Source organism: Calidris pugnax, unplaced genomic scaffold, assembly GCF_001431845.1.
Source record: "Calidris pugnax isolate Ruff unplaced genomic scaffold, ASM143184v1 scaffold21, whole genome shotgun sequence".
In the NCBI taxonomy this organism is placed as follows: domain Eukaryota; kingdom Metazoa; phylum Chordata; class Aves; order Charadriiformes; family Scolopacidae; genus Calidris; species Calidris pugnax.
The window spans coordinates 2,908,528-2,923,306 of record NW_015090770.1 but is presented as its reverse complement, the minus strand read 5'-3'; the positions used below and the strand labels follow the sequence as shown (position 1 = coordinate 2,923,306).

The 14,779-nt window shown below is 40.8% G+C and overlaps 1 protein-coding gene across 14 annotated transcripts in view; it reads left to right on the top strand.

Moving 5' to 3' along the window:
• KALRN (kalirin, RhoGEF kinase) overlaps nucleotides 1-14,779 on the top strand; it is a 546,132-nt gene that overhangs the window by 21,894 nt on the left and 509,459 nt on the right. The gene's annotated exons all lie outside the window — the stretch shown is intronic.

Here is a 14,779-nt window from a genome sequence, read left to right as displayed (position 1 = left end):
TCGCAGGAGTTTCCCCAGGCAGCTTGCAGGGCAGCCCCTGCACAGAGAACAGACAGGCAGATTTATGCCTGTGTTTTACTTGTGTTTGCTCCTGAGCCAACTTGTGAGGACTGGTACGGACACAACCACTGCACTTCTACATGACTCCCTTGTGGATGTGCTGCCTGAGTTATACCTTACATGATGGATGCACTTCATCCATCCAAACAGGCATCCAAAGCTCATGTAAACCTTCAGAAGCAAAGTTTCTCTCTGTGGACAGGATTCCTTGTGGAAAGATGTTCATAATGCCTTCAAAAGAGCCCAGAGATTTTCCTTGTCACAAAGATGTTCCAGAATCCCTATTTATTCCGATCTCTGTAGGATGAGGGCAGGTAGTCTCCCTGATGCAATTCACGTCCAGTTTGTCCTACTTGGTATCACTGTCCCTAGTATAGCTATTTATGCTAGGGCCAGCTCAGCATGTTATTAAATTTACAAGCCCTTGGTTACATCATTAGTAAGAATACATATTTTAAAAGACAAGGGCAATTTAGAGATCCTGGGTCAGGTGTAGCAATTTAAGCAGCAAAGACAGCTGACACTCTGAACAGCACGTGTGAGGACTACAGAAAGGGGCTTCAGGGACCTATACCACTGATGCAATTCACGTCCAGTTTGTCCTACTTGGTATCACTGTCCCTAGTATAGCTATTTATGCTAGGGCCAGCTCAGCATGTTATTAAATTTACAAGGTTACATCATTAGTAAGAATACATATTTTAAAAGACAAGGGCAATTTAGAGATCCTGGGTCAGGTGTAGCAATTTAAGCAGCAAAGACAGCTGACACTCTGAACAGCACGTGTGAGGACTACAGAAAGGGGGCTTCAGGGACCTATGCCACTAGTGACTATGGGACAGTTTCAAAGACTGCAGAAAGACCTTAAGGTATTTGGACCAGCTACTGCCTGTATGGTTACAGAGAGTGGGGAGGGTATATGAGAATTAGAAGGAAAAGCAAGAGTCTTACTAAGAAAAAATAGTTCCCTGCATTTTTTTATACTGTTTTTAAAAATTTTATTTTGAGAGTCTGCGTCAAAGAGGTCCTGGGGCTGCTGTCTGTGTAGGATACTTGGAAGTTAGTAGACCTAAGGATAAGTAACTCTTTCAAAATGGCAATTCTTCCCTCCCTCGCTTATTTACTTCAAAAATAAGTCTGGAAATAGAAGAAAATCCCCTGCTTCCATTGACAAATATTGCAGAATATAGCATAAATGTATATGGGGGGTGGGGGAAGGGAAGCAGCAATTTACCACGTAGCTGCAGTCAATTTTCTAGCTATTTGGAAGTCATAAAGTATCACAGTTCCAGAAGGACAAGAGAGGCTGCAGTTTGCAAACTCTGCTCCCTCCTGAGGTATTTATTGACCAAACTGTGTGAAGTGGTGTTAGCCACCAAGGCAGTTTGGGATTTATCTCCCTTGCTTGCATTGTTTCACTAAGGGGAATGGAGCTTTCATCCCTTCCTCAAGCTACTCTGGAGAGGTTTAGTATTGCGAATATGCCAGTGCATGGTACAGCTGTCATATTCCTGCTGCTCGAGCAGAAATTTATGGCAAGGAAAGACAGATACATGTGGTGTTGGGTTATGAGACTGACAGATTTGCTGTCATGTCTCATAGCACTTTAGGTGAGATAAAGCTGTTTTTTATTTATTTTATTTTGTCATGGAGTGCAAAACTTGAGCAGAAATAAAGGATGTTTAACAAGTAAATGGAGCCCAATTTTCCTATTGGTGTGAACGTGGAATTTCCTCACTGATTACAGATTATTAAAAAAAATTGAAGCTCACTGAAGTGACTCAGAGGAAGGAGACAAGGTACCAGGCAGTGATAAGAACAACCTCCAGCACACTGGGGATGGCGTCCCAACCGCTGCCTGGGACAATGCGAGCAGCGCTCATCTGCAATGGGGTTATCGCAACTTTATTGAGATTGTTTTCACGTGTGAATTGTTGTCTTCCTTCCAGCAGCTGTCAAAATCCTGCCTTGGGTAACATCTCAGAGCAGTCTGATCCTGCTGCAGGAGGCCACCCGAGCCTGGTCCCCCTGAGAGTTTGTTACATGAGGCTGATCGCATGGAAAGATGCGCTATGCCGCATTAAAATGAAGCAATTAGGGGAAAAATGGGAAATTGAGCTTTAACCCAGGATTTTTAGTAGTTGCTACCAACTTGTTAAATTTTCTGGGGCCCACTGGTAGTTCCTAAAAAAGTGTTTAGAAATTGGGACTGGCCCACGCTGGAGCATCTTTTGTGGTGGTTTTTGGTTAGTGTTTACATTCTGAGGCCATATATGTAACTACTTGTGTGAGAAGCTCTTGCCTTCAGTAAACCAAGTAGTGAAATAAAGATCAGAATTTCCTTCTCTTCTGTGCCTTCCCAGTAGGCCTGTATGCCCATAATCTGTCCACTGGATGTGATTTAGGATGTCTAAGCGGAAAAGGATATTTTCCTGTATATAGCAGTGAGTTTTTGTCTCTGAAATAAAATGTGAAGAATTAAAGGAAAAAATCCATTCATTATGTAATTTCCTCTCCCACTTACAGTATTTCCTTTGAAAAATGTAACCCATATGACACTTGGATGTTACAGGGAATTTGTTTTAAAAATCTTACAGGTGATTCCAAATACTTATTACTTCCTTAGTGGAAAATCAGTTTCTAGAGGCTTCTTGGCTCGTGCCTTTTTTTCTTTTTTTTTTTTTTTTTTTTTTTTTTTTGTCTTTTTCTTTCTTTTTTCCTATATCATGGTCACAGTTTCTTGCCTAATATATTGTCCAGCTCCTTAGAAAAATAAATGAATCTAGGAAAACTGGGTTTATTTGCTCTGTGACTGGTTTGGGGTATCATTCAGCTTTGCTTCTATTTGGATAGTTCCAGCTTTGTAACTTGTCTTCACGTCCTCTTTGTTTCTATGGGATGGATTGTGTTATGCTTCTCAGTGATTATTCCCATGTTTCAGTATTCACGCAGCAGGGCTGGTCTGGAGAGCACAGCACAACAGCACGGGCAATTACTGGCCTTGCCCTGGGAGGGTGACCAGAAGGAATTAAGACAAATCTGGATGTTGTACTATGGAAAAGCAGAAGTCTGGAGTAGGAGAACAGTAATATCTATATTTGCATGGCTTGCAAAATATGTGGAATATAAATCTTATTTATTCTAGGAGTTTTAGTTTTGCATTTAAAAAAAAAATAAATTCAGTCATACTTTTTTTTTTCTGACTTGTCACACTGGCATGACCAAAGCCAAAGACAGAAGAGTAAGTTGGTTGTGGCTTAAAGCATTAGAAAATGTTCTCCATCCCTCAGGCTGGCATGATTCCTTTGGGATTGCTTAGAAGAGCTGGCAATAGTTACAGCCTCATCTGTCCTGGACATGACTTCCATGTACACGTTGGAGTGCCTTGGCATTAGTGCAGGTTCTGCTTTTACCACAGTGCCAGGGTGGCACGTTGTATTACTACGAGCTGTCTTTCGTAACACTTAACTTCATTCTGTAGGACTTCTGCCAAATGTATTTATTTTCCCCCCTTCTCTTATTTATCTCTGAAACACAACGGAAAATCTTCTCTGCATATAGATAATAAATAGTGCTTTTCTGAAAAGGAGACCACTCTATTTTGGTCTAAGATAGATGTCCTAAAAAGGAAAAAATATAACCTTCATGTTTGCTTTGAAAATCTTAACATTCTCTGCCATTTTTTAGTGAATAGATTTCTTAGATGCCTTTGCCCATAGAGGAACCAGAAATTGAATGTCTGCAATATTTGCTTCTTTTTATTATTTGTATATTTTTGGTACTTCAGGAGGAAATTCTGGTGTTGAGGGAAACAAGCCTGAGCTGTTTTTTCCTGCTCACCTCTGAAATTGTCAAGCTCTGTTGTTTAAACCTGATATTAAAATGTGTTGAACATCTTCTGGTGCCTTTGGTTGCGAGTTGGCATCAATTGATATTGTACCTTAGGTGAGGCATTTTGTTCTTAGCTTTCTGAAGGTTCTGGAGTATTCCCTCAGCTATTGCAGCAGTTTACAGTTCTCTATCCTTTTTTATTTAGACGGACAGGAACTGTTGACGTCTGAAGACCTAAAACACCAAATTCACTGTGTTGCTGTAAGCCTTTAGTAATATACTGTGTCACCCATTCATTAAACAAAACCCCCAAACCAACTCTGTTGAATACCTAAAGTAACCCAATTGTTATATGCACCCAATACTGCCATTTGTAAGCAACACATAAAGGCTTCCTCTTCTCCATCACTGTGAAAAAGAGTTTTGATACCAAACTCTGATTGATGGATGCTTAGGCTAAAAGATTGCAGTTCCTAATAACAGGCATATTAGTAAGTTTTGGACTCGTGTATGAGTTGAGACTGCATTTTGGAAAAGAATGAGAACATAGCACGCTCTTGCTTCTGCATATGAAGTCATTTGTTCAGGAATGTGAAATAGGTGTCCAATGTTACGTAGCCAAGATGTTGGCTGTAGCTTTCAGAGCGTATGAGATGCAGAATAACTTATACTGGTGATTAATTGGAGCATCCTTATGCCCACCATAGGGGCAGGATTTTTGAAGAGTGGCTTGTGGTGGTGTGTGCTGAGTGCTCACGCAGCACAAATGATGAGATAGTTTTGTCTGTTCTGAACAAGCTGAGAGACAGAAATACTTCTGGTCTGATTCATTAACAATGGCGTGTTTGAGCTTCCACACCAAATAAGGCTGTGGTAGCAACAAAAGGTCAATTTTCTGTGACTTGTGCTCTCCATGGTTGCTGTTACTGCTTAGTTTGATGATCAGGTGCTTGATAGAGCCGTTCACTTAATGTCTCAGACATGCAGTCTAGAGCCTAGTGCAGAGAAAATTTAAAAAGGAAAAATATGTCATCTCTAAACAGTGTAATTTGGAGCTTAGAATGACAAATGCAGCTCTGGCAAATATTAAATGGTGGGTCTGAGACCCTTTTCTGCCCTAGTTTGCTCTTTATAGGGTGAATTCATAACTGGTTAAAATATCAATGGTGTAAAAGGTTAACACCCTTTAAAGAAGCAAGAAGCAAAGCCTCTGTAGGTTATTAAAATGTTAGTTAGAATTTGGGTTCCTGACACCTCTAGTGCAGCTGTTTTTGGTAATCCTCCTTCCAGTGAAATCAATGAGGGCTTTGCCACTGCCTTCAGTAAGGTTAGGTCATTCTGCAGCAGAGAGGAACAGAACAAACAGTGATTTACTGAGCCAGCCAGATCTGTTCCAACCACCAAAAATTCCCTTTCCTGTAGTCGCCTGATCCGTTCTTTCACTGCTGTTCTAGCAGAGATTAAAAGCAGTGGTAAAGCTACGATACTGGAGACTTGCTCAAATTCACATCTGTGTGCTGATGTATCAAAGCTCTGTGCCTCGGTATCTGCAAATTTTCCCCAAATTATAAAGCGTGCACGTACAGAGAGGTTTCCCTCTGTCTCTCCCCAGTGCCATCTGGGCTTTGTTTATCTGTATGTGAAGTGGGGGATTTTATGTGGCCTCCTTGTGGGTAGCCTGGTGAAAGAAGTGGCTTTTGCATCCTGCGATGGAGGCACCAGAGATCATCATCTTTCTTTTTATTTTTTTTTTTTATTATTTATTTATGTTTTTAATTTTATTTTTTCCCCCCCTGAGTTTCCATTGCCTGTGACCAAGGGAGCATTACCCCCCGGAGAAGCAAGGCCCTCATGTACAGTGATGCAGTGGATTCAGGGTGTAATCTGGGATGAAATTTGAGTCTCCAGGCTCGGTGTCCCTTGTTGCTCCATTGTCATAGTGCACATGGTCTCAGCCTAACTCCCACATGAAATAAGCCAGGTGCTCTGAGCCACGGCTCCTCAGCACAAAGGCTTTCACTGGGAAAATGAAGGCTCAGCTTGTGCCCAGGGGGTTCAGCTCCATCCAGGACCAGCACCAGCCTCAGCTGGTGCTGAGCTGCCCTCCAAACCTGGGTCTTCCCAATCTCAAGGATGCAGTATGAACAATTTGGGGGAAATTGGGAAGGAAGCTGAAATGTTTGAGTTTTAATTTGGTGTCTAGTGCTCCAGTGAGTGTAGATCTACTCTGCCTTTCCTCTGGTTCCATCCATTGCAGTTTATTCTCCCTACAAAATAGCCTGTGCAGTTTACGTGAGCTGAAGAACTGCTCCTGTCTGTAATTCTGCCTTCTTGCACAAGTTGCAAGGAAACCACATGTGGTCACAAACTTGATCTTACTCAAGATCATTTAAGATCTCACTTTACCATACACCATCCTGAGCTGTCAAGATTTTAATCAAAGCTGATAAGATAAATTCATTTCACTGGATTTCCTGCTTTGAAAGGAGCTGTACATTTTGGTGACGTGGTTTGATTTTGCTGTAATTGTGACAGAAGTTGGACCTTTTCCAGGGTCCCCAGTGGGGAGCCAGCCAGCTGTGCAAGGTGCTGTGGGGCTGGCGATGCCTTCTTGGGAGGGTATGTGGTGCCAGGGCAGCCGGGCGTGCAAACTGCCGTGGGGCTGAGGATCCTGGCATCACAGGATCTGTGGCTCAGGAGCAGGCTGCCAAGCTGCTAGGGCCCCATTTTTCTTTTGGAAGAAAACTGGGTTTTTAAAGACTAAAATCCTGCATTAGGCAACCGCCTTTCTCTTCCCAGCTCTAGCTATTCCTGACCCAGAGGGAAGAAGAGCATCCCAAATCCCCTTGTCTCAGCAGTTAACTATTCCTTGGATATTGCCCATCTAAGTATTTGTTTGAAGTGCTTCTTAAATCCCAACACAAGGAGATACAGCCCAGAGAGAGTGAGAGAAGTCCATTTAGTCTGAAACAAAGTGTATGACAACTACCTTGGTTATTCAATGAAAAAGTTCTGCAAAATCTACCATGACTGCTTTTTAATTTTTAGGATCTGCTATGATTATAAAACTGTTGCTTTCTCCTGTTTAGGAAGCTGAGTGAAATATGTAATATAAACACGCACTTTATGTGTGCAGGCTTATCTGGTACAACTGAAGGATGAAGGCTTTGGGCTGGCATTGGCTCCCATTACAGAACCATTTAATACCAGTCCAACAGGAAACGTAACCACAATCAGCAGTAGGTAGCAATACAGCAACACTCATTAAAACAGGGTGAAAATTATATATTGATTAGAAGTTTTGTCATACCCAAGAATGTGACAGATGGATGATTTATAGGCAGGGAAATGTTATTTGCTCTCATTTATTTATATATTTCAGCCATTAAAACACACTTAGTTGCAAGACCTGGAGAATATGTGTCATTAATAAGCTGTCAAAGAAAAGAGGTGACGTTGTGTATGTCCTGTTAGCTCCTGTCACCAGTACCGAAACACCGCTGAGCCCTGGTGAGTTAATTCATAGAACAGCTGTGAGACGTGGGGGATTATTAGCATCTCTGTTTTACAGATGGCACCGAAGCATGGAGAGGTGGATGAAATGCTAGGATTTTTCAGTGGTGGGGGAACAGAAATGGATCCAATTTTCTCTTGCTTAACTGCAGGACCTCTTGTCTCCCACTGCAGCCTCTTGTAATAGAAAGTAGAGCCTGCTCTGACATGGTCCAAGTTTTGCTTGAGCATTTAGTCTGATGCTTTTGGAGTTAGTAGTAAAGAAGGATAGGGAAAGGCTTTCACGGGGCTGGAGCTGGAGCCTCAGAGGGATTGCTGGCCTGTTAATGGGTTGGATTACAACCAAGAAACCAGTGAGAAGCTGGTTGACCCAGCTCCCTTAAGCTTCCTCCTCGTGTTGCCCCAAGCAAGCAGAAAGCTGCTGACTCTGTTAGGTGAAGTAACCCCTCTGTCACCCATGTAGTAACCTCAGACAGGCTCTGGGAGAGTAATGGTTGGAAAAGCTGTCTGCATTTGATGGAAGTGAGAACTGAAGGGAATGTGTCTGCCTGTTTTGGCAGCCTTATATGCACGTTTCTACCAGAAAGATGATTTCTCATATGTAATATACTGGTGCAGATCATAACAGCCTGAGCCTGCTGTGTTGGATTTCAAAGAAAAGAGCAGAAACACTACAGTAATAATAGCTACCCTTACAAGCGTCTGCCAGGCAGTCAAGAAAACCAAGTTTTCAACACTGAGCCTTCACACTGCTCCATTAATATAAGTGCACTGCCCAGACTCCTCTATGAGCTTGTTTGCCTCTTTTTTTCCTCTAAAAGAAGGCAGAACTCCTTGAGACCCTTGCTGATGGTGAAGTCATTACCCTTGCGGTTTGATGGCAAGCAGAGGTACTTGGTTTGATTATTTATGGCAAATAATTTGCAGCCTCATTCAGATTTTACTGTATTGGTCATTCAGATGGTATGTGACAGTCTATATCAGCAAGTGTTGAGCTTACTAGATGCATGAAGTGGGACAGATGAAGGTGAACAGTTCAGGTGAGTATGGAGGGAGGAGAAGCTGGGGATACCAATGAGGGATACATGAAATCGTGTACACAGTGGTTATCTAAATGAATGACAACTTGCAAATAATAGTAATTTAAAAAGTTCATCATCTCTGGGAATGCACAGTTTGCTCTATGAGCTTACGTGACTGCTTGGCATCACTGTGATAAACTCAGCTCTGTGGTTGCATTTTTTTTTTTTTTTTTCCCCATAATAAAAACCAAACTCTTTGGGTGGTGTTTGTGTTCCTGAGTGCTGGCATTAACAACACGTGGTTCTAAAAAGTCATCGTATAAATAGGAGGCAATAATCTCCAGAGAACCACATGCTAATCTTAAGAAATAATAATTTAGCTTTTAGGGAATAACATGTTGAATGTCCCTCTAAACTTGTCTGATTGGAGCATTTGACATGTATGAGTTAAGTTCTGAGATTCCACTTAAAACTGTTGTCTTCATTCGTCCCTCAACAATGGGACCGTTGGGGTTGCCCTCTTTTATTTCATTTTCTTTGTTGTCTTGTAGTATGTTTCTCTGTATCCCGGGCACATCTTTTGTGCCACTGGCAGTTTTGGAGGGTGACTTCTAGCAGTTGAAGATCATCTTCATGTTTAAAGAGCTGGTAGATTAAGAGCTTTTAAAAATCTTCTAAAAGGGCTGAAATTCTCCAAGTTCTAGTTTCATATTTTTCTTTTAGACAAACAGTGATGAATGATATTTCTTGTTCACCATTGCACTGGTGCATAATTCTAAAAACAAGGTGAGGGAGGTACCCACTTTGCTTTTTCTCTGTGTGTATGATAAAGTTAATCCCCAGTTCGTCAGCTTCCAGCTTCAATTTTATAATTTGGAGTTAGTCAAAGTAGAATTTGTTCAGCACCCTCATTAGGTATTTACATTTATAACTGCTGATTTAAACAGATTCATCTTGCTAAGGGCCTCAGAAATCTTCAAAGAGTATTTACCAGAGGTCCGAGACAACAAAGTTCTTTTAATTGTATCCGAAATTCAGTAGGGATGTTATGCTGCTGGTTTCACGCTAAAAATATTACTTGTATTCAACAAAAGAGACACTTCCAATTTGCACATCTATCATTTCTTACAGAGCACAGTTTTTTTCTCAGGATACTTCTTACCTGCACAGTAATAAATTAATAAATAAACACAACTTTTAAAATGGGCTGAGAAATAGAATTTCTTTAAAAATGTAGGGAATGCCAAGCCAGCTTGTGTGTGGGTTAGATGGTGATACTGGGTGGTATAGAGGACTAAATGGTAGTGTATCAGATCCTCTAAAATGATATAAAACAAAGCTACTCTTCTGATCATAATTTTGGAGAGATTGTGTTACCCAGAGTGTAAGTTTTATAGCACTTCTTTAGTGGTTGCTTTGGTCTGTGGCACAGTTTTTATGAAGCTGTATCTAAAAGTAATAGAGACAGAAAGACTGGAAGCGAAACTCGAACGTTCTGGTCTAATTTTAGATAAGAGGACACACTTTGGTGAATTTAGAAGATGGAGATTTCTTGCTGAGTAAACCCAGGCTCTCTGGCATCACGTTTTATTCTGTTACAGCACTGCTCATCTACAGTGAATCCATTTTTATGAGTTAAGGTACTGAGTGATATATTTGAGCCAAATTTACTGCTCTGGGGATTAAAACGACGTAACGGTGCAAAGCTGAAAGGAGTATTTGCCTGTTGTACTTTCAATGAGTATGTGTATCTAAGTAGGAAAGAACAGCTTTCTGTCATCCTAGAGTTCATATAAAGCAGCTTAGTCACATTGAGGCATCACTACAAGTTCAAAACCAATTTTGAATGCACTTCTTCGTTTGCTCTGTTGGAAAGTATAAAGGTCAAGTTAACCAAAGGATGTCATGATGATCCAGAAAAGATACAGTAGGAGAAAATAATTGAAAACAAGTACCAAATTACTTGTTGCCATCTGCTTCGTAAGTGGGAAGAGAGGGACAGATTAATGTCATCAGTGCACAGTCACCATAGCTGTGGCTGAGATCCTTCCATACACTGTCATGTTGAAGCATGTAAGTTAAAAAGCAAACAAACCCAACAAAAGTCCCCCACCAACTTTGCAACGGGTTAAAGCAGATTCATTCATGTAAGTGGGAATTACAGGTTTTAGCAACAGAAAGTCCTTACTGTGCTGACTTTTCCTTATTTTGCTATTTCAGGTGAAAATAGAGTTGTTATGTAGCCCACAAGAAGGACATGACAGAATCCTCTGGCTGATTTGCAAAAAACCTGCTTATGAGGTCTTGCATCTTCTGAGCAGAGTCAGAAGGACTTTATCAAGTCTCAGTGAACATCGCAAAGATGTGGTGTCCACCCAGTAATGATTTAAACCAGACAGTTTACTACGAGGAATTATCTCAAACATGAGAATTTTCCTCCTTTTACTGGGAAAACTCAGTGAGCCCTTATCAAGTCACTGCTGATATTTGAAGGCAACCATCAGAGAAAAAAGCAAGGGAAGTTTCAGGGGGTGGCATGCCTCTCAGGGAAAGCAGAGCAGCATCTGAAGTGCATTGCTTGATGATGTCTTTGGCATACAGCATACTTGACAGGTCCCAATAGGCGTCTTCTGAAAATTGGTCCTTTCAGTAGTTATTTTGTGTAAAGGTATAAACAAGGTTTGCTTGTCAGGATTTTACATGTGTTTCTCATAAACTCCATGTCCAGGTATCTAAGGAACAGTTTACAGCTTAGCAATATGTGAGAATGGAAAATATTATTTTTGTTGTAAGTATTATTGGCTGAGTGACTGAAGTTTCTCATAAAGCATCTAGTGCTTCTGAGGTGCCTGTGTCCCTGAGGAGGCTCCGTGCTCGGAAATGGATGGAACTCGTGGCTCAGGACTGACTGCATCACACGCTCAAAAGGAATTCGAAATTTCCATAGGAACTGAAATGCTGTATGTCATTCAGTTAGACATTTTTTGGCCTTTTGAAAGTTTTCAGTCTACACAGGCCGGGTCTGATCCTGCTCTCATTAAGGCCAATGGGAACTTTGCCATCAACTTAATGGGAGTAGGAAAGAATCTGTCAAAAGCCATGCCTATCCAAGTATCTTTGCTAGTGTTGCTCTTTTTCTCATTGCTAGATTTTTCATTATTATTTGTACTCCAAGTATACCTAGAGACCCTGAGATCACAGCTTTATTATGCTGTGCACTGTACAAACAGGTACTTGGAGGGGAAACCCTCCCAAAGAGCTTGTAATGTAAATAGGAAGATAAAGGAAAGCTGGCAGGTGAAGGAAGAAGGGTGTGCAGAAGGGACACAGCTTGCTTGCAATGGCAGGCAAGGATGAGAAGTGCAGCCAAGTCTCTTTGGTCCAGATTCAGTGCTCCCAAGCGCACTACTCTCTTCTGTGCCGGCCTAATTTTGAATCTATTCTGATGGAATTGAGGGAGCTTTCAAACGGAGATCAGCTGGAGCATTATCTGCCCTTTGCTGTCTGAGGGCAGTAGGAGAAGGGACAGGCTCTTGTGTAACGGGGAATTACAGTGCCTGTTATCATAGGGCATAGAAGCCGCTTACACCATTTCTCTTTGGCTTATCTGGTCTTGTGAGTAACCATTTGCCTTCTCAGGAAAGTTTTCCTGATGCTGAAAGGTTCAACGTGCTGTATGGTAGAGTGCCAATAAGATAAACACAAATATATTGAAGTTTTTCCTATTGGCTTTTCAGAAATGCTTGAAGATCCTTCCAGGCTCCTGGAAACAAAATGCACCATTATAATTAGTCTTAGATGTTTTCAAGGTGGCTGTGATTTGGGTTTCTTTAGTCATTAGCTTGTGTTGGAGAGGAGGAAATGTATGTTTTCATTTGGTTCATTGTTAGTGAAAGTTCCTTAACTTCATCAACTACTGTGAAGTTTATTACTTTCACTTCTGTTTATGTTGTATTTATTTTCTCTGCGGCCCTATGGTTTTATATCCACAGATCCTTCAGAAAAAGAGATTCCTTTTCTGTTGTTTCACAGGGGATGGTTTATTCTCTGGACCAGTCTTCACCTGTTGGAGGAATGAATTAGCAAAGCTTAACAAGTTCTGGGTTTGCCTTGACTAATTAATCTAGGGTTTTTTTCAGTGCAATATCTCAGGCTTTTGCTGACTATAGGGCAAACATGGTATCTATTTAACACAGGAGTTCAACTGTGAGCAAAGACCATATTGCCCACACAGGTATATTTATTTAAAATAAGTTGGTATCACACTTTATTCCAGGATGAAAATCACTTTCTGCTTTACAAAGTTTAGAAATGGCTGAAAACTCACTTCCCAAGTTGATGTTGGGGGACATTTTTGTGCTAAATTTTGAGTGAAATTAGTTCACTCTTGTAATAAAACAGATTACAAACCAATCTGCTTCCCCCCTGTAGCAAAAGTTGCCAACATGTACATGACAAGTTGGTATTGCTGTTAGGAGCTTTCTTCAGTACGTGATACTATTTGAGAAATGGAATGCTATGGTGTATTTAAAGGCTGTGTTGTAAAATGCATATGCACAGGGGGTAAAATTAAGGTTGCCTGGGAAACCTTAATTCTGGCATTTCCTGATTTTTGAATGCTATTTTGTGCAACCTTCTCATTGCCTCAGAGTGGTGCTTGCACTGTGTTCTATTTATATGCACACAGTATAAACTAAAATAGATGTTTTGTAATGTTAGTGTTGCATTTCAGCTAGTTATTTATTCTTTATTTCATGTTGGAGTTGTTTTGTCTTTTGGGTTTGTTTTTGAACATTTTTAACAGCTAATATTTAAATGAAAAATCTTACCAATTTTGTCCTTTCTGTACTGAAGACCACTCTTTTCAACTGAACCTGGTTGTGCAGGGGTAAATCAGGAAAGAATTTGGCTCAAGTGATTTCTGTTTCCTTTGGTATTCTTCTCCCTGTTTTGCAGTAGTTCTGTATGCAGCTTTTCAATGAGCAATATGTTTCTCCTACAGTTTTACTTTACTAGAGAGATCAGGGTGGAAAACATAACATCCAATCAAAGTGATGTAATTGCCAAGGGAAAAGTTTCTTCAGTCTTCTATAAGTAGAAATTACGTTTCTTTTTAGCAGGTCTCCTGGATCAAGCTGCTTAGGGCTTCCAGAAGGGAGCGACTGCATCCAAATGGATTTTCTCCAAAGTAAAATGTTTTCTTTTTTTGGCTGTGCTTTTAATAGAAAAAGTTATTTTAACCCTCATCAATTTCTAAAAAGTCAGAACAGTGAAGTTAACTGAATCATCGGAAAATGTGGCTGATAGGTAATCTTAAAAATTGAACCAAGGAAACAAGGACTTCAGCGTAACCCATGATGTATGGGGAACTCATGGAGGCAAAGATGAATGAAATTAGTTTTATTGGAGGTGGGAGCAGGAAGGAAGCAGGTGGGTAGAGCTAGCTCAAAATTGGATAGTTGTAAATATGGTCCAGGTTATTTTTAATATTATGCCACAGTTTCTTCTAATGTTGGGGAAAGTATTTTGATTTCCTGAGACCTGATGATTGAACAGTGAAACAAATGTTGTTCTCAGGCATAACTGATGTTGAAATCAGACTTGCAAGATAACTAAGGGAAGAACCAGGCCAGTAGTTAATTCATCTTGACTACTAAACTCAGTAAATCTAATTGCCCTTTTGAACATGAGGGTTGAGGGCAGGTAAACACCTTCGCAAAGGTGTGGAGGAGTGTGGTGTTGGTGTAGGACCTCCATGCACAGGTTCATGGCTTGCAGCAGCCCTGTGTCCAACCCACTAGACATGACCTCTTTCTAAAAATGTTTGCTTGTACTGTGATTTAAAATTAGCATTCCACCTCGGCACATCATATGATTTTCTAGCAGGGGTAGAGTGAATAAGAGTGTTCAGGACACTCCCAGTATCAGCTGTTTTAATCTAAGTACGACTAAGGAGGGGTTCGATGTCCTTCAGACCTGCTTTCTAGGCTGGAACATGCTGTTCCTTTTTCCCATCCTGAGCTTTACGACGTTCTTTGGGCCAAATTGTCTGCTGAAGTAAACAGCCAGAGTGCCATTCCAGTTTGTACAATCCCAGACAGGTCTTCCTCCCCATGGGGCTGGGGAGAGGGTGTGGAGTATTGCAGCTAACTTCCCCAAATCTAAACACTACAAGCACAGGGAGTTTGGAGCTAAGGAGACATTTAAAATAAATCACTATGATATTACAAGAAATGCACAATTAAGTCAATCAAATAATCTATTTTATACTAATGCCCTGCAATAATGCTAAATATGTGATTAAGGCATTTTAGTGGCTGTGGTCCTAGAATAGATACAAGTGATTATAAGGC